The sequence below is a fragment of the Euwallacea fornicatus genome, chromosome 5 (assembly GCF_040115645.1).
Source record: "Euwallacea fornicatus isolate EFF26 chromosome 5, ASM4011564v1, whole genome shotgun sequence".
Classification (NCBI taxonomy): Eukaryota; Metazoa; Arthropoda; class Insecta; order Coleoptera; family Curculionidae; genus Euwallacea; species Euwallacea fornicatus.
In genome coordinates this window covers 3,108,058-3,131,486 of record NC_089545.1, presented here as the reverse complement: position 1 = coordinate 3,131,486, position 23,429 = coordinate 3,108,058, and the positions used below count along the sequence as shown (strand labels likewise).

At 39.1% G+C, this 23,429-nt stretch overlaps 1 long non-coding RNA gene across 2 annotated transcripts; it reads left to right on the top strand.

Annotated features, from left to right (window-relative positions):
- The first annotated feature begins 1,302 nt into the window (after positions 1-1,302).
- Positions 1,303-2,233, top strand: LOC136339420 (uncharacterized). Of its 2 annotated transcripts, XR_010732140.1 has the most exons (3): positions 1,303-1,407; positions 1,476-1,682; positions 1,828-2,233. It is a non-coding gene; the product is annotated as an uncharacterized lncRNA (long non-coding RNA). The 2 variants fall into 2 exon arrangements; XR_010732139.1 differs by having other exon boundaries at positions 1,476-2,233.
- The last annotated feature ends 21,196 nt before the right edge of the window (positions 2,234-23,429 follow it).

Sequence of the window (23,429 nt, the reverse complement as noted above, 5' to 3'; positions counted from 1 at the left end):
ATTCCTAATAAAGTATATGTTTATTTTTATTGGCTTTTAGCTCTTTTAGCGGTATTAACTTATAAAGTCTTAACGATGAAAACAAAATGTTGGCCGGGAGAGTTTTCATACAACAACACCGGTAGCTTCCACGCGGGTTAGGCAGACAAGCACCAGAGAGGAACACGTTCAAGTTTGGGCGTGTGAGGGCCCCCCAATACATAGCAGATCTTTTCCGCAATACACTGAAGGAAAAATTGAGTCGTGTACTGCGCGGTTATGAAAAGACGAGATGTTGGTCGAATCTTGAAAACGTTAACGACAAATTCCCCCTTGTCTGGCTAATGCAAACGACAAGTTATGAACAATAAAACAGTAGAAAAGATTGAAAAAAAGAAAAACACTTTCCCTTAGTATTGATGGGGGTCGCAACGATGCCATCAGCCAAAACCACTTCGAAACTCTTATAAGGACAAACTGCCAATTGTTTCCCTCGCAATCATGAAACACGGTAAATAAAAGTACGGTACTAAGTACTTAAATCACGGTGAAAGGAAAATAATAGATTAACATTAAGCTTCTAATGGGTTCGAACGGTTGATGCTGACAGCTAAATTGAAGTGATTAATTATGACAAAAAGTGCAAAAATGTAAATAAACCCGTTTATATTTACTAAAAAACGTTAATAAATCAAAAAGGTGATCCACAGGAAATTAACTGAATAAAAATGACAATGTGTTAAAAAAAAAAAGGCCCATAAAACGATTGGATGAATAATTGCGGAATACAACTAACTGGAGATATCCAGAGTCAATATAATATGTACATAGAATCGATATATAATATGAGACGGTTAACATCGCCTTAAAAGATAAAAAATTTCCTGGTAAATATCCATGGACGCAAGAGATACCCAATTCGATCGCTTTCCAAACTTTAAGCCTGGATATTGTAGGCGTTCAAAGAGCACCTGCATTGAAAGTGCTGATCAAATTAATCGCTGCGATGAGCTTTATCAGCTTGCACTGGGTGGGCTTCTTTGTCTGGAATGGAAGTATCCAGGATCGCCAAAGCGTCTATATCTGTCACTTCAGGAAGTTCGACTCTATAGCATAGAGAGTAAACGGCGAGCGAAAACTTCAGTCAGTCTCCTAATTACAGCAGACGCTCGATAACGTAAACACGAGATGATGAAAATATTGCGTTGTTGTAAACACGAAATTCGTACTACGGGACCAATGTGTACGCTCGATGACGTAAACAGTTTTTGGCGATACACAAAGTAAAGCCCAATGATAAGAGAAAACGCAAAAAGTGCGCTTTCATTTAAACATTTTAATGTCCCTGTTGATTATAATTGTCCAAAGTCCTCTTGGATGACTAGCAGTATGTTCCTGAGGTGGTTTGTCAAGCGCTTGGTTTCTGAGGTAAGAGGATGAATTTTTAATCACGAATGTTTTACATTTTTATAATTTGAGGATTATTTAATTTGTAGCTAAAAGGTTGCCTTAAAAAACCGAAGCTTCAAATCCAATCAACTGAGGAACGAATTCTGGTCATGTGCATACCGCCCAACGCAACTGCATTAATTCAATTCATGGACCCGAACGTAATGGGATTCACCGAACTGTACTACCGAAAATATCTATTTTTGTCTGTCTTATTAAAGAATGCTGAAAACATCTCTGAGATTGTAAAACAGGTAACATCTCGAGAAACTGTTTTAGATTTACAAATGGCCCGTAATGCATTAAATCAGCAAACTATTAAAAATTGTTAGAGCGATCTCTTCTCAACAATTGCGATCCAATGCTGATGTTCTTGTTAGTGCGTCATTGATGTTTTAGATTTATTGAAAATAGTGAAGACCGACATTGTTTGCACTCCAGCTGATATTAATTTGTGGAACGAAGACAAGCAGACGAATGATACTAACAATGAGGAAGATACAGACTGTGAGGACGACGAGGATGTTCTCACTGAAGTCAAAAGCATTAGTGACTAATATGCGGACTATGCAAGGTTTTAGCCGAGCTTTAGATGGGGATGAAACGGGCGCAGGCATTAGAAGACAATGCTGAGCGCCCATTTACGCAGACTAAAATTGTAGATTTAATTAAAAAATACTTATCACAATTAAAATATTTGTTTATTTCGTTATATATGTATATGTATCACACGTTTCTTTAATAAATCGTTTATTATTTAAATCACGTTCGCTAATGTAAATGTGGCGTGAACATTATCAATTTACATTATCGAGCGTTTGCTGTAATATTTTTCGCGAATTATATTGCTCCGTCGCGTCAGCAGGATGTTAATCCTGGTTAAAACTGAATGCAGCTGTCAATTTCTCCATCTGTCAATGGATATTATCAAGTGTGTGTGAGACAACTTTTCCGCATCGCTGATGATTGTCGGCGAGCAAATAGACAAACAGAAAGGAGAAAATAAAAAAAAAAAAGATTAAATCATAACAAACAAGATGAAAAAGACGCAGAGTCAAACCGCGACAAAGGAAATATCGGCTATGCAAAGTTTCAGTTTTAATACAGGCGCAGGATCCACATTTAAACCAATATATTGGCATTTGAGCTCGTAAACCGTGAACGAGTAGGGCGGTAATGTCGTGGAATCGGAACCTTTGAGCTGAAGAAATCATGGAGGCGCCAGCCTGAATAAACTCTAGAGGGGCGCGAGGCGCTCTCTGCTTCTTGGAGCGGAGAGGGCGCGCCCATGTTGTTTGATTTCGCTCCCTTCAAAAATTCTTCAAGAGAACGATTTGTAATCGGTTCAATTTGTTGTGCGATAAAGTTTCGATTATTCCCGCTTCAAGTTCGTCAACCGAAGGGTGCAACAATTACGGCGAAACGAGGATCTCACGGTTATTTTCGTTGGACTTCTATCGGTCAACTGAATCGATCCACCAAAATCGATTCGTGGAAATGCACTTGATTAGAAAAACGTGCAAATTCATGTATAAAGTTAGGAAAATGACTTCTTTTCGTGAGAGACTCGATTAATTTTCACTAAGTTGACAAAGAATAAGGCGTCTCGTTTACAAAAAAAAAAAAAAAAAGATATATTTTACTGAACGAACGAAATTGTTTTGCCTGAAGTTATCACAGAATAACTGAAGAAAAAACGCAGCGAGTATGGCACTGGTACGGGGAGCAGCCACGCTTGGTTCGAATTAGTTTACGTTACCGAACGTCTGCTCGATTGCCCCGTGGTCTGTGATCGAGAGGCGTTACAGTTTAAGAAATTTCGATAATAAAATCGAAACCTTAAAGTTGGTCGAGTGACACCGGCGCACATTTCTCTGATCACTATCGGCGTAATCGCAATTGTTATTAGCGGCGACTTATTGCCAGCCGAGCCGCGCAAAACTCTTATCGAGTGCGCACAGGCATTATTTACGGCGACCGGTCGCGATAGGGCATGATAAATGGTTTTCCAGATAGCTTTATTTATTCATCGACTTCTTGCCCGGGCAAAACGCAATAAATCTCTCCTCGTGTTGGCTTTGTTTCGTCCCGTTTGGAGTCGCTTTGGTTGAGAGTTAATCAGAGCCGGGACAACCAGAAAGCGTCCGCGCTTTAATATTCCACATAAATTTCGTACGGGAGCATTTTTATCGACTCGACAAGCCATAAAGATTGTCCCGCGAACAACCCACACGACGGTATGTCTCATCTGCATTCACTCCGCTAACCTCTTGCCATTTACAGGCCGCGGCTACGCTCGCTGAGATGACTTATGGCCACACTTTGCTAAACCAAGAGATGATTTAAGGCCACTTCTGTCCCCCGGGCATATATTGCCAAGTAATGGAAAGAATCACTCTGTTTTCGCCACGATTTATTGTTTGCGCCGTACAGGTTTTGGTTGGGGAAAGGATCACGTGAGACCATCCATCCGTTGTCGGGCAATACGGTAACGTTCTCTTTAATCGACTCGCGTATTGCCAACTTTCAGCTACAGTTAACTGATCAGTGATGTGCCAATTAAAGGGCCACGAATCCGTTCGCTAGAAATTTGCCAAATATCGAAAGCGGCTATAACGTACCGTAACGTTCACTTATAATGAACCGTAAGGGATCGTCGAAGACGATGCGCTATACAGGGTGTTTTAAGACATGTCTCGGAAAATGAAGGGCGCGATTCTTTGGCTCGTTATAAGAAAAAAAGTTCCCATTAACATTGGTCTGCAAGGGCATCGTTTTCGAAATATAGGGGGCCAAAAAAAGTTTTTTTTTTCAGATTTTTGATATCTCAGGAATCGTTTGAGATACAGGCTTCAGATTATGTACACCTATTATCATTAATATTACTTACCCGTTGAGAGCTATTTCAATTGTTTCCCGTATACTAAAGGCGGAGACTTTAGGGTTGCGTGAGAGTCCTTTGCCCCTAATTTTTATGCCACTGAGAAAATTTGAATTTTAGAATCGCAGCAATTGTCGAAATTTGCCTCCTTCTATGGTAATGCAGGCCTCCAACCTACGTCTTAGCGACTGACATACTCGTTTGAAAATGCCAGGAGTGTTGCGAATCGTATTGCAGTATACAATAATGCGATGACTCAGTTCTACAACAATATCAACTGGTGAAATGTAAACTTAAGCTTTTTAAGATTTTGATACTGAGGAGACCAAGCCTATGATGATTCAATTTTTGTGATTCTAAAATACTATTTTTTCCAGTGACGTAAAAGGGAAAAAAACTCATGCAACCCTAGAATCTCCATCTCTGCAATGTGGAAAAAAATTGAAGTAAAACTCGAAACTTAACTAATATTGATGATAATAGGTGTACAAAATCTGACTTCTGTATCTCAAGTAATTCTCGATATACAGGGTGTCCCGAAATTAAAGCACCATATTTAAACAACGTAAATTAGGTCAAAAAATAACACCAAAACTTTAAATAAAACAATGTCGGAAAATGCTTCCTTAATGAGGTATGCCTCTTTAAAGACGTAACTCTGATGATGGTAATTTTGAAATATTTCCAAAACGGTGCAAGATAACTTTATGAAATTTGGTACGATTTTATACCTTATAAGCCTCAATTGACTGATGTGGCTGAATGGAAATTATTTCGTCAGAGGCGTGCTGCACGGGTAGTGTCGGGGTTAAAAAATGCTAGATTTTTTTTATGTGCCCCATTTTTTAGTTGCTGATGCAAAATTATGAAACCATATACGCTTCCAGAAAAAAAAGACACTCTTGGTTCACGATGCTAGGACGCTTCGTTTTCGAATAAAATGAATTTAAACATTACAATGCATGACAAATACAAATGATTTACTTTCTGTGAAAACTTAATAGTAGGCTACGAAATATTAAACAATGTTGACTGTCAATTTGATGTTTATATTTATTCTGTTGGGGAGTTTCTTTGTGTCATTATTAAGCTGTTAGTGAAAAATGGAGAAATTTTCAAGTAGGGAGCTTGCCGATATTCATTTTATTTATGGGTTCTGTAATGGTAATTCGCGAGCCGCCGTAGAAGAGTACAGAAGGAGGTACCCGAGAAGAAGAATACCTTTTCGATCTGTTTTTAGTCGAGTACATAGAAATTTAATCGAATGTGGTTCTTTTCAACGTTCTCGAGGCCAAGGAAGACCTACAGTAGATTACGATTTCGAGGATGTGCTTAATCGAATAGAAGAAAATCCTCAAATTTCTCTAAGAACGCTTGAAAACATTACAAACATACCAAAATCGATCGTAAATACAGTCGTTAAAATAACAACAGATAAACAGTTATTTCGAATATTAATTTTTAGATAGGAAGAATGACTCGGATGCAGGGATTGCATCCCTTTCACTATAAAAGGGTTCAAGACTTACGAGAGGAAGATTTTACAGTTAGGATGAATTTTTGCCAGTGGGTTTTGAATCACCAAAATGTTTTACATAATATCTTGTGGTCTGATGAGGCTAGTTTTACGAGAGACAAAGCATTTAACATCCATAACACACATTATTGGGAGTATGAAAATCCAAAAGTCGTAAGGAGAACACATTTTCAGCATAGGTTTTCTGTCAACATTTGGGCAGGTATCATAGGAAATAGATTAATAGGACCAGTTGTATTTCCAAACCGGTTAACAGCACAACACTATTTACATTTTCTTCAAAATGAGCTGGCAGGCCTATTAGAAGATATACCATTGCATACCCGATTGCAAATGTATTATCAACAAGATGGGGCACCAGCTCACTTTGGAAATAACGTGAAAAATTGGCTTGATGAAAAGTTTCCAGGCAGGTGGATAGGAAGAGGTAGTCCAATAACCTGGCCCCCTCGATCACCTGACCTTAATCCCCTGGATTATTTTTTTTGGGGCTTTATGTGTAGCATAATCTATGCCACAGAAATAAACACGAGGGAAGAACTGTTGGATAGAATCAACTTAGCTGCTAATCAAATAAAAGAAAATACGTTTCAAATTTCCCGTGCCTCCCAGAGCATAAAAAAACGATCTAGACTGTGTATCCAACAAAACGGAAACTTATTTGAAAACTTACTTTGAAAGTGCGTCATTTAAATTTCTTGTTCGTTTTTTATTATTGTTTAATCGTTTTGATGTGTTTAATAAAATATCGCTTTAAGCATCATTTGTATTTGTCATGCATTGTAATGTTTAAATTCATTTTATTCGAAAACGAAGCGTCCTAGCATCGTGAACCAAGAGTGTCTTTTTTTTCTGGAAGCGTATATGGTTTCATAATTTTGCATCAGCAACTAAAAAATGGGGCACATAAAAAAAATCTAGCATTTTTTAACCCCGACACTACCCGTGCAGCACGCCTCTGACGAAATAATTTCCATTCAGCCACATCAGTCAATTGAGGCTTATAAGGTATAAAATCGTACCAAATTTCATAAAGTTATCTTGCACCGTTTTGGAAATATTTCAAAATTACCATCATCAGAGTTACGTCTTTAAAGAGGCATACCTCATTAAGGAAGCATTTTCCGACATTGTTTTATTTAAAGTTTTGGTGTTATTTTTTGACCTAATTTACGTTGTTTAAATATGGTGCTTTAATTTCGGGACACCCTGTATAGTTAAAAAACTAAAAAAAAAACTGTTTTTTTGACACCCTGTATCTCGAAAATGGTACTTTGTTGGAACCATGTTAATAGGAACTTATTTTTCTTATAAAGAGTCAAGGAATCACATCACTCATTTTCCTACACATGTTTTGAAACACCCTGCATACGAGATTGGTCGTAAGCATTACCGATAATTGCCTGATGTGGTTGTAACTGACATGAACTACTCAATCTCTAATTCACTTTGATCTTCACCTTCCTCCAGATCATTAGTCTGAACCAAGGAAGAAGCCAAAGTCACAATTTGCAGCATCATCTAGATATTCGACAGTCGGTATACAGGGGGATTCAAATCGTACTTCCGGGGACCATTCCGTGCAAAAATAGAAGATATTTGAGTATGAGAAGCCGTATGGGAAAATGCTCCTTTAAGACATTACGGTTTTATGATGCTTTAAGATATTTGCGTGCATAAATTTGTTTTACTGAGTTTTAGCCCAGTTTATAGCGTTCGTTCAAAATATAGTTTTTTGACGTCGATTTGACAGTTGTTTTAAACGTTCTCAAATGTCGCAGTAATTCGTACAGTCAGGTCCTGCTCTTTTTCAATCTGTGTTTTATAAATCAGATACTTTACATGTCCCCACCGAAAGTAATCTAAAGATGCTAGATCGGGTGACCTCGGGGGCCACGGAATTGGATTACTTCTGTCGGACCAATGTAATTGGAATTTAAGAGATGCATTCAAACTTAATGATAACGTTTTCAATAATTACTGTAGTGTTATTTTATATCACGTTAGGACCATTGAAAATTGTCTGGAATATTTTTATTTTCCTAATGAATTTTCTTCAGCGATTTTACTAATAGAATTGTTTGGATCAAAATGATTTCCAACGACTATAAATCCTCCGGCAAATTGCTTCTTTTAATACTCTTTGAAACTGCGTTGTTTTACAAGCTTACATCTGACCGAACCTTGAGATTTAAAGAAAACAAACGTGAAGGTGGGAAGCTCTGCAAAGCAGAAATCTTTCTTCTTTTGATAACAAATGTAACACGAACAGAAAAAAGAAAACTGCTCATTAATGGAATATCCGGGAACCCTTGATGTTTTAAGAATGTTGCATAGCTTTCAGTAAATTAAAAATAAAAAGAAGCATGAATCACTTTGAAAATTTTGGGAAATAAATTGTTGAAATTGGATAATGAGCTGATCCATAGAAGTAAAAAAGTAATGTAGTAACAGCACAACTGGGCAGCTTACGCAAAGGTAGCTTATTTGGGTTTCATTTGGTTCGACATTATGCCATCAAATGCAAGTTACAAGGCTACCATATGGATCAGGGTGTTCTGCATAGCTTAAAAAATAGTTATCAACGACTTCCTTTAAAATTGGTTAAATTTTTTGATAATAACGGAGAATATTTAAGAATCAAATCTTTGAGTGTAACACCTTCATTCACATGGCCTGCAAAGGGTATAAAACAGTACTGTGACACAAAAACTGGGGACTGAAACCCAAATTGTTGCACTGATCAGTGGCTCTATGCGAAAGTCATGGGAGTAGTACGAAATTTTGCATCTACTCTACGTTCGATCTACCAGCCGCCAACCAGTTAAGTGCATCAAAGAGTAACAAGATCGTTTAGGGCAGCATGGGATAAAAGATATTTCCGCTGATCACATGGATATTTTAAGTTGATCTTATAAATTCCACATGATATCCAGATTTTTTTTCCCCTGAAAAATGTAATAATTTTTTTGCGTTAATTCGGACTAAAACGTACAAACAAAACGTTGTCGGTGAGCAACTTTTGATCGACATTGGGCGGCATATGATCAAAGTCGACCCAAGCCGAGAGGATCAGCAAAGCTCTCAAAAAGGATTCGACTTTTATAGCCGCAAAACGCTTTTACAAGAGTGTCGTAAATCGTATAGAATTAACGTGACATATTTGACATATATCGATATGAAGGAAGGATTGTTTGGGAGATTACATTTATTGGCATGGGTGTTATAGGTAATGGGTCTATTTGCTTGCACGGTTAAGTCACTGCCTTAAATTTGTGTATGTTGGGCCAATATGTCATAATATGAATGAGCCAAATAATATACGAATAAACAAACAATTTCTTGGTAATATGTCTGAAAAGAAAGGGCGGAAAGACCGTAATAAAAATTAGCGACCAAAGTGTCGTATATTTATGACGTTATTTGGGCATGTCGGTGCCGCGCAACCAAATATGTTTTTACACAAAAGAATGTAAAAAGGGGAATTTACGAGTGCCCCGCATATTAACTGCTTATTTCCGTCGTTGCGGAGCGGCGAAAGAATTATGAAACAATAAATTACGAGGCCGTAAGTTATTCTTTCTCCTCACACTCAGAGCCACCAGCTGAATGTTCAATTTTTCCTCACGTTCGACCTTTCATTTTGGAACTTCCATAGTTTCGCCACTGCAGAGACACTGGATCCAAGATTTGCTACAACTAACAAGAATTTGTGAGTTACGCTATTTGAAAAAAATAAATAAATAAACAACTGATAAACCTATAACTCTCTATTGACTAACGATTATGAGCGCCATAAAACGTACAACGTTTATGTTTTATTGTTGTTCGCCGTATTTATGGGGCATAATATTATTTATCAGTATAGAAATACTGGCAAGTTATTAAATTTAAAACTACATAAACTTGATTTATGATGCGATTGAATGCAATAAGCCAAACGACCGGAGGAAATTACATATTGTAAAACCGTTCCCGGAAAAAATGCACGCATTGGAGCTGTTGGGACTGGGAAATGGCCATGTGGAGAAACTATGCGGCATAAATGTTTCTTTGGATCGTGTGGGTGGCTTCTAGAATTATATTGTAAACATTTTGACACAAATAGCTCCTTATGTTTCTGTAAGAAGCTGCTATTTTTTCAAAGTTATCTATCGCATACACATAAAAAAACGTATTATCCGAATTTATTGACGAACAGTTTATTTAAAAATAGCACATCGCGCAACTAGTGCCAAAAGGGGAACTTTTCGCAGTATCAAGGCAGTTTCTTGACACGAGGCGAAGGCACTTGGCGCAATGTCGCGAATAAGCGATTTTGGCACGCGTTTCGCACTGTACCTTTTCTACAACTGTGAACGATACCTTATTGGTTCGGGATGAATTTCTAATCTAAATAACAAAAATACTATAAGACATCCGTAAGGCTCGTTTCATGTGGGGACAGCAAATAGGTAAGTGAAAATATGACAAGCATCTCATTAACCTTCCTAAGGTGAATCGTTTAAGAATCATATTGGTCCAGTTAACCCGAACTTAGCGGCACGTCCTCGTAGAGCCTGAAAGGCAAAATAATTTATATGTGCTGCCACTGGCGATATTTATGACAAAGTGCCTGTGTTGGGCCTCTTGTCGGCGGCATTTTTCTTTGAGTAACCAGCTCCGGCGGCGGCCATCTTTGCCGGCAAGAGGAAGCCATTCTTCACGTCATCCCGACAGAACACACATGCCTTCTTTAATGTCGTGCCGGGACCTGTTTCGTCTCCTCGTCTTCTGTCATTTCCCTTTCGTTCACAAAACACTTTACGGTCAAAATCCGCAAGTACCTTATAATTACGTCCTATCGACCCCAATAGTGAGAAATTAACAAGAAACTTGGGCCGACCTAATCTGTTCTCAGCGAAGTCCCATCAATCAGAGCCCACTGTTATCCGGACAGCTCTACGGTGTTAAAAATTGCGATTAGAGCTGACCCGGACAGCTTGAACCAGAAGGCACCACGTAAGGTCATTTGTCATTTTTTGACCAAACCATTCTTATGTAAAAGCTCTCATGCGATTCGGAATTTCCTATCGCGTCACGCTTTCACGTTGGTCTAAACTATGAGGTAGTATTAGACCGTTCAAAGTTGCGCGCTGCAGATGGAAATTCCGTTTGGTAGTGGAAAAATTGCGGTAAAACTGGATGATTCTAGAACACGTGCGGAGTGCCCTGATCACGTTTTCATAAGAGTCGGGCAGAATGTGCGAAAAGCAAAGATGGTATCGTCGATGAGTGAAACTGGCACACACAACACTGAAAGCTGTTATTTGCCTTGCTGCGGACGTCATATTTCACTCGGCTTGACGTGCGAAGGAATAATTGCCACAGTTGTGCAAGCTCGCCGTTGGGAACCCATTGAATCGCTGCCATTTTTCTTCGTAATTATGTCGTTCTGACACCAGAATCACTGAACTGTCACGAGCGGCTGTCTGTGCTCCCACTATAATGGTGGCTACCTAATCTGTCGACGGGGTGGTCCTCGCAAAGATGAAAGAAATAGTGGTGGGTGCACCCACCACCTTTCTTGGTTTGTTAATTGATGACGATTAAAAGCTTCGCTTGGTTTAAATTCGTTGAGTTTCTGTATTTGAAAAATCGTTTTTTTTTTGCTTTATTTTATTTAACGATTGATGTACCAATGATCAGAGAGGGGGGAAGATCAACGAGGGTGGAAGATCTGGAATTCTGTTAAACTAGCGTCGTACAACGCGAAATTTGAATCATTATAACGTGAAAACTCGAGGACCGCCTGGTGAATCGAAGAAGTGCGAATTTGAAAAAAATCAAGGACACTCCGTATATTCAGGAGGCGTTGGGAACTCCGATGCAAACGTGTTGAGTTTGCATCGACAAAAAAAATTGAGGCAAAACTTTGTGAGTAGTTTTAAATATTCTTTTCAGATTGCGCATCGCGCGGATTAAGTTGTAATCTTCTAGCAGTAATATTTCTTTCTAAATTGAAATATATGGTAAGGTAAGTGAGGGTAAGAGTGATAAATGGCTGTAAGGGAGCGACATGATTAGTGAATCTAGTAAATAAAGGTTCAACTTGCATCAAGTAATTTTGTATCGGCGTGAGAATGTCCAATTCTCATGTCTCACTTTATCCTGTGAGAAGTCCGGGAACGCTCAAAACTGCTCAAACGCCCAATTTCAAGAGACAAACAACTGCGAACAGCGTTGAGCACCGAAATGATCTTTCCAAGAACCAGTGGGTAGTCTTCATTAAGCTGATTGTGCATACGTGGTTTTTTATGGGACTTAACGGCGTGCCCGAGACATGGGTTTAGCACCATCGGCCCATAAATTCTGATACCCCGACGAACACCTAGAGTGTTTCGCCCTTCTTATTTAAATCGTTCCTTGTTATTTATGTGGCGACTTAAATTAGGATGTCTCTTAAGGGAAGATTCGAATCTCGCATTGGGTGGCGCGAGCTGTTTTTTTACTATGGTGGGCGCTGAAGGTCGGCGATTTCGGCTGATTTTTCCTGAGTTTCATACACCTTTTATGCTCTTAATTGACTCGTTTATATGTTTTCTGGTGAAGTTGGACGTCCGAAAAGTGCACAAGATGTAGGTTGAAATGAGTGTTTACAGCCATGTGAGGCAGTTTTATTATGAAAAAAAACATGCCGCTTAGGACCTGCTACTACCATACGAATCCTCCCGGATCTGAGCCTTTTGATATTTGTGGTATCAGGGATGAGGTGATTCCCTCTACACGGGAGTGTGGAAGCATTTTTTTGTGAATATGATAATACTAAGAGTAATAATGAATTTTGAACTCTGAGGTTACAATGGTGTTCGATTTGCCCAAACCTCAAGTACTTACGATCTGTTGTACCATGTGCTTTGTACGTGCAACGATTTTATTTATTTTAAATGAAGAGACCATTCATGCAAATTTAGCGACTTTAAACGCAACGTTAGAGTCCAATTGAGACCACCCCGCACCACAATTGGAAGAACAGTGCGGTATCCGTATTGCGAAATTTAACATCGATAATTTCGCATCCCTTTTATCTGCGTTTTTCGTGCCGAAACTAGTCCAGATCAAAGACATGCTCGGCCTCCGGGCTGCACATTACCAAAGATATTGTTCAAATATCGTGGGATTTTGATCTTTGGAGAGGATATAAATTTCATCACAATTTCAATCCAAGACGAGTATCCGCGGCAATGTATCGTGTCGCGACGTCACGTACTTTTTCGCTTTAAAAAACAGTCACGTCCCTTGCGGGACCGGCCATTGTATGTAAAGAGGGCTTTAGATCGCTGTTGACCTCCCAGAGCGATTGCCATGATTATTCCTCGCCCGATTTTATTTAACACTCTGTATGTGTGCCCCATGGTGGCTGCTTCTATGAATTATTAATGCTTAATTTACAATTGATGTATCGTTTAGCGATATTTATTTTTCATGTAGGGTCTTGTGGACGGCCCGCCGACATCCTGTCACAACTTAACCCATTCAAAGGTAATTTCTATTTTAAGGCTGACCGAAAGACGTGATGACATTTGACGCGCCCTACAGGAAATAAATTATGGCGCCTAATGGATCGGGTTCACACAATTAAATTAATCATTGTTGGTTGAAACCAATGGCAAAATTAATGTCACATCTCCAGCTTTTAAAGCGATCGTAAAGCTGCTAACATCCCAAAAATAATTTGACAGCTTCGACTTTATTACCCCGTCCATCCTTCAGGCAAAAGTTATCGCGACGGTAATCTATCCGGGCCCGGCAAGCGAGACAGCAAACACGCCAAAGAACACGATTACACCGATAAATCTAATGGTGAAATGGTGTTAAGACTGGTGAGATTTAAGACGGTGGCTAGTCGGGTGACTTATTGAACAATACGCCATGGAATTGGAGTTAGGGATTGATTTATAAAGCACCACGACAAGGATGTCTAAAGTGATCCATACACTGTCCACGCGTTTTCATAGTTTACTCGTATACAGGCGGGTCAATAACTATCAAAGTCGAAATGTCAATTTATTTCACTATTTACCTTTCGATCATGCCCTATAAAAAAACTCGTCGATATACAGGGTGTCTCTAAAAGGTCTATATAAAAATTCTACCACAGATTCTCGAAGCGAAAGCATAGCGATTTAGCCCAATTCCCCTCAGTCCAAAAGTGGACGGTTTTCACAATACAGGACGTCAAAATGATCAAGGAGAGGAAAATTCTTTATAACTTCGTTTGTAATGGTACTATCCGAAGAAAATGTCGCATCGGGAAATTTTTAGGAGCGAAAAATTAGAATCGGTTTACATTTTTGATGCAGAGTATAGAGGGCGCTCTCAGCGCCAGTTGAAGTCTCTTCGAAGGAGCACAACTTTTCTATCACCCGGTATAAAATTGATTTACGACTAATTTTGTGTTTTCCTTTATGTTTTATGAGAAAAAAATCTCTTCGTACAAGTTTCTACGGGCATTCCTTCATGAGATATTTGAAGTATAAAGTTCGCCGCGCGTCTTGAAAAATAACTTTAGTACGCATATTTCTTCATGTAGTTTAACGAGAAAATAAGAGCTTAAAAATACGTTACAAACTATTTAAAAAAAGTAAATTTAATTGTATAAAAAAAATTACACTTTTAATATTGTTCGAACTGACTTCCGTTGACCTACATGTAAAGATTATTGTTATTTTTATTTTGACCTCCTGTAATTTGCAAATTGTTCACTTTTGTATAGATCTTTTGGCAATTCCCCATAGAATATCGACAGTTAATCACTAATTAACCTTCGGTCCACGTATTGCTGGAAGCTTCGTCGTCAGCAATATGCCTATGTTTGGCGTATAATAGTTTATTCTCCACTACACGAGCGGTCCAGTATTTTTTCGTGTGCGTGCAGGATGCGATGCAATTTTCGTGAAAAAGCAAATGCAGTAATAAAGAATTCATGCAGAACTTTTGATCCTGCCTGTATAGTTAAAATCTAAACACGCACCTTGTAGAGCATCGTCTAGGTTGAAAAAAATTCACAGTTTAAACAGTTAGAACGGAAATTCGTAATCTTCCCTATTTCGTATGCCGAAATGTTTCGTGGTATACAAATTACCCGCCAAATGTTTGCCAAATATCTTCGATCAATAAAGATGTCTCGTTGGCGTTTTATAGTCGCCAATTTAAAGATTTATCAGTATTTATTGATGGATTTATTAGCATGTGTGCATTGTTTTATGAATGACTTACCAGGGTCAGTCTTGTTAACCATTACACTTTTGGTGGTTCGTTGTAACGTTGTTGATGGTCAAGCGGCGAACCACAATATGCTCTGGAAACGAAAATGTGTTGTGGAGTACATATATTCTGAAATCAGGTGGTACTGTATAATTTGATCAAATCTAGCAGTGGAAAAATTCAAATGCAACGCCATTCATAAGTATTTGAACCAACCTCAGAAGCATTTTTTAAATTATTAATTATTATTATTATTATTAAGATGAAATGTTCTGATAAAGAACGATACTTAAGAGGTTCCTTACGAAGGCACAGGGTGTCGGTTTGGAAAAAAAGAAACGACTTGGAGTATCGTCATATTTTTTTTAATAATTCAGAAATGATTTCTTCTGAAAGCAAAAAATAATTTTTGAATTATAAGTTCAATTCGAAAAGAAGAAGCTCTCGAAATTTTTGGCTATGATGATCCATTTTCAATTAAAAATATATGAAAAATCACTGATTATGATAATTTCCACAATTATCCGTGGCATTCGTGAGAATTATACATACTTCAAAATGATGAGAAAAGCGAAAAAAGCCTACTTAAACGGTTGGTTAAAAAAATGTTTTTGAGAAATACAAGTAGCGTATCAATAAAACTAGAGCACCCCGCATTTTCTCCACAATGGTACCAATGACCGTCCTTAATCAGAATTTTCTATCTTAATATATTGTATCTTTCTGTCCTATAACGCTAGCTACCACCACCTGAAGTCGTCAAGGCGCTTTTGAATCAACCTGCAGTGAAACACCTTTTTCCATTACTACCTTTATACACACCATGGCTAGGTGTGCTTCTTTTCGCCTCTATTCTAAAAAGAGTTCAGTAGCTAGTTAATACTGACACGCTTATGGTTCATTATTTCCCTGGCGAGCTAATGGCCCACACGGTTGTCATCATGCCCATTGCAGTTTTATTTATGGTTGCCATGGAAATAAATGTCAAATGAAACGTCACCGTTAATTTATGATTCAAGGAACGTTCTTTTTTTGTGTTCCGGATTTAATTTGTACTTAATTTAGATAAGTTTATCAGGTTTTTTTATTAGGTAAGTTTATGGAGGATGTAGAACTCTCGCGGTGAATGACGTCAGAATAACGTGGTTTGATGATATGGGATATTGACAGACTGTATTGCTTGGCCTTTTGACGTCATTGTCCGGAACCTTTTTACTACTCGAATTCAAGCAGCTGACTCGTAAGAGAATATCACAAACTGCTTTAAAGCAGATATTACCCATCTAACCTCAATTTGAGAGTTAAAGTATTTTCCTCTTATTTCTTTAAATTGTATTCAGTGAAGTTATTTTCATTTGCGGACAAGGAATTGATGGAGCTCAATTCGACATTGTAGCCGATTGAAAGCAGTTCCCATCTCGCTTGCCGGATTGCTTTCTGATGGATTTCTAAATTTTATTTATACGAAAGTCATCATAAATTTTGTCGGTTGTTAATAATAGCAAAGTAATAAAAATGCTATAATTTACATTACCTTTAGCAATACCGCTGAGTTAATCATAAAATGTTCCATTTTAATATGCGTGCGGAAACGAGAACAGGTGAGAAGCCATCGGTAAAGGCAAAAACGTTTCTACATTCAACGAGGAATTAAAATTTTATGAAAGGCACAGTCACTGGCGTACCTCACTTAGGACAAGAATGGGAAAAGAGGGTCTGCCCCCGGAATAATTAACATCTTGTGGACTTCAACAATAATTTATGAAGACCGTAAATCGTAACATACGTTCCCAGTTTGAGCTAAATATCGCAGAAAATGTATGAGCTGTGCGAAAAAATCCGAAATGCTGAAATCCTGTATCGCGTTATTGAAACGTGTTCGGGTCCTTGCGGATGTAGCATTTTCATATTGTTTTTAGGGATAGTCTTTGAGCCTGGAGATAGAACATACCGCGTGTATCATTGAGTGTTCCTGGCTTCGCCAGTCGGATGTGACGCACTGCTCCGGGCTTCCCACGGCTGGTCCGACGGTAATATGGCAATGATTCAGCCCGGCTTGTCAAGTGGCCTGACGGCTCCAGCGAGTAGGCAGACCAGGCAGGTGGAACGTATCACATTGGCACAACTAAGCTCAAGCCTATGATCGTATGATAACGAGATAACGAAACGAAAAAACTCATTTTATAATGTAGAAAAAATGCTTGTTAAAAATCATACATTAAACAGATAAATTATTTAAAACTCAACCCCTCATATACTTCAAAGTCTTAAGCTATTTTCACAGTTACTTTAATAGTGAAACGCGAAGGCTGCAGGAAATAACTCTTCTTCATTCGGTAATTAATAGTTTGCAGCAAGGCTTCTCCAGCCATCTTAGGTCATGATTTATTTAAAGAACACGAAGGGATATGGCTTAATAACGTCGTTAACATTATTTTATAACCATCCGCAAGATTTATGGCTTATTGCGCTGGGATTCTACGGAACAATATCATGCTATATGGCCGTTACACGAGCTTAACAACATTATTTATCGACTCGCCTCTGAATCATGCAGCTTTTGATGTTTCACGGAGAAGCTTTTAATGAGCTTTTTCTTTTATGCAATGAAGAGGTGATTGAAAAAGACAGTTTCAAAGAAATTTAGCCAGAGAGAGGAGCACCGCTAGACGATCAGAGACTAAATCAATCCGACAAATTAAAAAACAAACAGGCGATGCGACATGACATGCTGCAACGTTCACACGATTTGCGCGTTATTAGTCCCGACATACGTTGACGCGCCATAACAAATTTATAAAGCTGTCTCAAAGAATATGCCTATTTTGATGAAAAATTTAACAAGCCGGGATTTAAGGGAGTTTTACCACACAACACACTTCGTTTAGTTCTTCGTTCCAACTAAGTTTGATGTTGCAAGCATGAAACTCCTTAAGGTACTTCCGCATTAAGCCATATGAGCCCCCAAACTTGCGCTAAAAATTGACATTTTCTTTGTAACCTTGTTAGGGTCCAGTTTCTACCTTATCAATCCGGTAAAGTAGACCTGAAACTGAATAGATTTTTTTTTTAATAGAAGTTGGGTTAATTCAGGTTAACACTCCAGACCGGTGGTGGTGCGAGCATAGTCCCAAAAGTACCCGACCTAGCATTTAAACAAAAAAAAAATGAAAATATTACGTTATATCTCGACTTAAGTGCCTTTGAGATGGGCACAGTTTTCCCGGCGATATTCCATGGTTTCTGTACCCTGAGTATAGTAAGAACCTTCTGTTTTGTATTTACATTAAATTAACTTAAAACGAATAATCTATAGATTACATTAATCTATAGATTATTCGTTTTAAGTGTACGTTACAAAAGGGTCAAGGATGCCACATTCCCTTATGATACACCTGTGGTCAGTTTTATCGTAAACATTAGAGTTCCCTGCAACAAACTGTGTCGGCTTAAAATTTACAGTACCAATGCCGATTGGCGGCATTTCCAAATAAAGAGTTTTCCTCCACGGACTAAGGCTACGGGTAGACACTGGGTACGCCCATGGTTATCGCCAAGGGATTTTAGTATTTAAGGTTGGTAGGAAATATACTGGCTGTCTTCGGTAATCCCCCTTGACTCTGTTATCTGATGGCAAAACCAAAATAGCGGCCCAAAAGCGCGATCGAGGTTTTCGGATACGACCTCGAAATCCTCTGCAAACGCGAGGTTTTTGAGTGGGTGAAACCCCACGCAGGATGGCTGTACGGACTCCAGTACCGTCTTAGTGACGAGATTTTTTTTATCCCCGAAGTCCCCCGCCCCCCAAAAAAAAAACAGGTTCTCTTCCTTTTTTCTAATCTAGCAACGCAGAAGCCGTGACCGCATTTGAGAATTTGTGAACTAATCTAGTACATAATAAATTCGTACCGAAAAGCAAGGAGAGCACTCAACTAATTCCAAAAAATTACCGCAATCGTAGCTGTTTACAGCTTCGAATGCTTTAAAAGAGGTATCAACCACGGACTCCACCTCTTCAGTATTGTCGAATCTCTTTACACCGAGCCATTTTTTCAAGCGTCAAAAACAGCCTATAGGGGCTAAATCTCGCGAATAGGATGGATGAGAAAAAAGTGAAAAATCAAATTGATCGACTTTGGCCATCGCGATCACGGAAATGTGGAGTGGTGCGCTCTCCTGTTGAAACAAGACTTTCTTCTTTGTTTAATGCGATATCTATTTTCTAGTTTCTTCGCTCGAACCCTGCAATAAATTTGTATAATATTCTCCGTTTATTGCTTTCCCTTTAGGGGGATAATCAATAAAAATTACCCCATGAGCATTTGAAAAAACTGACGACATCACCTTTCCTGCAGACGGAACGGTTTTCGCCTGGTTTGGAGCCGATCCTCTCTTTTGAGTCAATTGTTTTGACTGCTTTTTCGTCTGAGGTGTGAAACGATGAATTCATGTGTCTTCCGTGATTATGAATCCGATGCAAAAACTTGGCTTTATTGCTGCGAAACTTTGCCAAACACCCTCATGGCGTTATTTTTGTTCATCTTGGGCACAACTTTCTCGTATCCAATTGTTCGGGCAAAATGCTTTTCAAGGTTAGGCCTCAGGAAAATAGGCACATTTTTAACCAAAAAACCGCCATCTATATGTCAGACCAGCCACTTCTACGAATATTCTCGTAAGATCTTGTACAGTCTAGCAGTGTCGAACTCATGACGACCTATTTCCGAATACTCCTTAAAATCTCCTTTTCTCTCTTCACCTAGTTGTCCAGTTTAAAGCGCCGAAAGGCATTACTTCGAGTGGGGGTGGCTATAAGCTTACTCCCTCTTGTAGTGCCATCAACTCTTCTCGGGAAGTCGCTTTTTCGTCCTTTGTTTTTTGTTCTCCTATATCTCTTTGCTCTTGCCGTTCATTGGAACTCTATCGGCGAAAACCTCAACTAACCTTTTTTTTTAAGTTGAGGAGACTTGGCTCAGAGCCATCTAGTGCGCCTGCTGTGTATCGGGTCGGCTTTCCCATCCAGAAATTACCGACCGATTAAGCCCCCTTTCCTCCTGATACGTCCGGAACCCCCGTCAGGCATTTCTTCGGACCGACTGCCAGCTGTTTCGATCTTCACAGTATTTGTTTATAATCTTGTTTTGAATTCATTATGCTTCGGTTTAGCTGTGATGTATTGTTCCGGTAGTCTTCCGATTTCAGCATGATGTCCACAACCTTCTCCTTACCTTGGGTATGTGTCATTGTTTTCAGCACTTTGGCAACCAACCTGAACCAACCGGAACAACGTGCATAGTTGCACTTGTAAAAAAAAAATTAAAGGAAAGTCGATTCAGAGGCGATTATTTATCACTCGGTTGGTGCGTCTAATCAGTCAATCTTCGATATGCTTTCGATATCAATCTGTCCCAATCGATTCAAAACGAAAACTCTGCTGATTGGCGCATTACAAAAATTCGAGGAGAATTTCTTTTACCACATGTTCTCCACAAGTAATCGGAATGATTATTTCCATGCATATTACCCAATAAACTGTGTAATTTTCTTCCTGGCGCCCATGGAGTAACACTTAAAACCAACTAGATTCAAAGGAAGTCGTAATGCCTATTCGTATATTTTATTAAGACTAGCAGCTGTCGCGAGTATGTCGTTTGGGCGACACCTATTTACCCATTCTCGACAGTCTTGTCGCGATATATTTTTAAATATCCCATTGCCCATCCTGAATATTTATTTTCTTGCTTTATATCTCCGATTATGCATAAACCTGTGAATGAATTTTTTTTTTGGGCAAATAGTATACAATGGGACGGCTATTTCCCTTTCGGGCAAAGTATCACGTCCTTACGAGCAAAATTGCAGCTTTCACTGTAACCAAATCAACAATAAGGTTCGTCACCAAATTTTTTGAGTAATTTATATAACAGTGCTTTCATAGTTATATAATGAACAAGTGCATTCATGGCGATTAGCCATCGAGACGTTTAAAGCGCCAGCGTAGCGAACGAGTTAATTAAAATCGAGATTAATACTCACTCATTAATATACACGTTGCTCTAAGTAGATTTAAAAATCTCTACGTCGAGAATTCAAACCTTTATTGGTGAAAGATACCAATCACGTGTCGAGCATAGGCGTGGCAATTGGTCCGATGTAATCAGCCATGGCCACACCACACAACATCATGCCCTAGTCTTATTAATGAATGCTTTGAAATACCTTAAAGAGACGTGTTAATAACCAGTCGAAGGAAAATAACCTTTCAAGCCCTAGAGTATTTGATCCTACCACGGAGGCTTCCCATCTAGTCAAGTAACTAACCTCCCTTTGGGGATCCCACAGGAGACCTACCCCCCGCAGGAGGGCCTGCGTGTAGGGGACTCCATTATTCCTGTACACCAGAGAAACCCTAAAACTTCGATGTCCACCCCGACACACCACTCTCCAATGATGGCCGAATGTTTCTACATTGCCTGATAAATGTGCATACATACCATTCGGCAGGTTGATTACCCAAATGCTATATGAATCATAGTTCTCCTTCGCTGTGAAATATGGGGGTGGTGGTAGGCCTGCTGACTAGCCTCTACGGCCTTCAGGGGTGTCACCGTCAGATGGACACACTAGGAGACATCTGGACAGGTACTGGCGGGTTGTCCGATTCCATGCTTTCCGGAACGGAATACTTCGGATAACTAACCGGGTTGTTCAACGGGATAAAGAAGTTACACCTCAGCAGGTGAGATTGGCGGAAGTTCATTTAGGGGGGATTTGGTGTGATGTAAAGTCGCTATTTGCTTTCCCCTCATTCATTCATTAATTCATAGTTGTAGACTGAATAAATCCGGAGGAAGAGGAAATGTATATGTAATTTGTTCGATGTTATTGCAGGCAGTTTTCTCGTTTAGAAAGTTGCTAAGAGTGACCGTGTGTCATCAAAGCAATGAATACTTAATCGCCACCGGTCCCAACTAATTATATGGGCTCAGTTCCGATCACCTAAAGCATGTTGCGTTGTCAGCTTATTATACTAATTAAAATCATTTAAAATGATTTATCGTTGTTTTTCACCATAATAATTGATTAATGTTAGCGAGGCCGCTTATTAATACACCGGGTGCACCTATTTAACTTAGAGCAATGACAACCAATGCACAGTGGCTAAGAATTAAAAAAAAATCAGAGTAATTTAGGTTAAATTTATTTCATGTAATAAATCTCTGTAGAAGACTAAAAATGTTGAAAACGATATTTGAACGTAATGAAGGACATTGAATATTTATTAGAGCCCCAATCTCATCTGCACGCTGTGTATGTTCCGGTCAGTCCAGGTTAGCCACATTTTCGAAAATCCGATCCGATTTTAAAGATACTACAATCGTGTCATAGAAGTCGATGAATTGCCCTGAGAAGGTGTTAATTACCTCATCAGAAAATCCAGAAAAAGTAAAAGTTTTTTTTACTTCCTTTTTTTACTGATATCGTTGGAAGCAGGTGGAATTTCGAAACAGCATTTTGTGGGGCTTCAATTGCGTGGTTCGCCCTAATTTCAGCCAAAAAAAAATAACGAAAAAAGTCTAAACCTGCGGATTTTGAAAGAAGTCTGAGCGCGGCAGAAGAAATGGAAGCCCCATAGATTGCAAACGGGCAGGTGGTTTAGTTGAAAATGGCAAGATACTACTAAACAGCTGACCAGCCACATATTTCTTTTAGCCACTGCCTAGCCAAAAGCTTTCGAAAACTGTAGATTGTCCCGTTTTTTCAACGTCTCACCCAGCGTGCGCGCTTGCAGTTACAATAACTCGAATTACCGACATAAGCTTTCCATTTTCTCGTATCTCAAACGCGAGCTTAAAAGTGACTTCGAGGTCTTCCAATTCTGAAAATGCCTCTTCGGACATTGAACATCGAGAGACAATTTAATCAGTATTCCGGTCGTATCCAAGGGAGATTTTCGAGATTTCAGCGAGTCTTGGTATTTGCTACCGTGGACCGCCCAATCAAAGCGGTACCGCGACTGCTGGCATTCTTGCATTGTCCTGCTGTCGGCCGTTCGTCAATCACCCGTCAGTCAACCGTCGAATGACAGGCAGTACCGCCGATTTGAATCGCAATATGGCCGAACTGGATTCCTGCTCGGGGAACTTATAAGGAATGTTGCCTTTTTGCTACCAGGTCGGCTTTTGTATGATTTCGGGAGAGACGTATTCGTGCCTAGTTGGAATTTAATTTAAATTAATAATGCGGTTAGCGGAAAAAGAGACCTGCAGTCCGCCCCTGAAATCGCAGAATGGAAAGTAACAAATAATCCACAATTTACAATCTTGTCGCGAACTT